This window comes from Crocuta crocuta, unplaced genomic scaffold (assembly GCF_008692635.1).
Source record: "Crocuta crocuta isolate KB4526 unplaced genomic scaffold, BGI_CrCroc_1.0 scaffold737, whole genome shotgun sequence".
Classification (NCBI taxonomy): domain Eukaryota; kingdom Metazoa; phylum Chordata; class Mammalia; order Carnivora; family Hyaenidae; genus Crocuta; species Crocuta crocuta.
This window is the reverse complement of record NW_027527804.1, coordinates 1,134,693-1,135,603: the sequence shown is the minus strand read 5'-3', so window position 1 is coordinate 1,135,603 and position 911 is coordinate 1,134,693. Positions and strand designations below refer to the sequence as shown.

The following is a 911-nucleotide window of genomic DNA, read 5'->3' as shown; positions in this document are numbered from 1 at the left end:
TGCTCACTCGCTCGTGCTCTCTCTTTCTCAAAAATGAAAAAAAAATTAACACATTAAGGAGGTTTTAATACAAGAGAGCAGGTAGGAAGTGTCTACCAAAGACAACACCATGAAGAGAGAGGGAAAGGGAGGCTAGAGGAAACAGGAGCAAAACTATATTTTCTTAACTTTGCCTATGGCCATTCATGACTTTAGACTTTTTTAAAAAATCTTTTTATTTATTTTTGAGAGAGAGAGAGAGACAGAGTGCGAGTGGGAGATGAACAAAGAGAAAGGGAGACACAGAATCTGAAGCAGGCTCCAGGCTTCAAGCTGTCAGCACAGGGCCCAACGCAGGGTTTGAACCCACAAACCATGAGATCATGACCTGAGCCAAAGTTGGATGTCTAACCGACTGAGCCACCCAAGCACCCCAGCCAGTCACAACTTTAAAACAGTGAAATAACTGACAATAGCTCTAAAATATTTTAAAACTACTCATTACCTATTTATTATTGAATAAAGCTTAATTTAAGGGAAATATACAAAAATTTGAACTCATAAACAGATGTTAATTAAGTTTTGTTTTATTTATTTTTAATTTTTTAATGTTTATTTTTAAGAAAGAAAGAGAGGGAGACAGAGTGTGAGAAGGGATAGGCAAAGAAAGAGGGAGACATAAAATCTGAGGCAGGTTCCAGGCTGAGCTGTTAGCACAGAGCCCAATGTGGGACTTGAACTCATGAACCACAAGATAAGGACCTGAGCAGAATTTGGATGCTTAACCAACTGAGCCACCCAGGCGCCCCTAGGTTTTAACTTTTAAAAGAATTAAAGCAGAGTCCTTTCAGCTGTTAGTTGCTCTTAAAATTTTTCAACTATTCAGTATTTCAATATGATGAAATCCATTACATGTAAAATATTAAGATCAT

General features: G+C 37.5%; 1 protein-coding gene across 2 annotated transcripts in view; it reads right to left on the bottom strand.

Moving 5' to 3' along the window:
* Nucleotides 1-911, bottom strand: part of ACSL4 (acyl-CoA synthetase long chain family member 4) — a 50,087-nt gene that overhangs the window by 20,557 nt on the left and 28,619 nt on the right. The window lies entirely within an intron of this gene.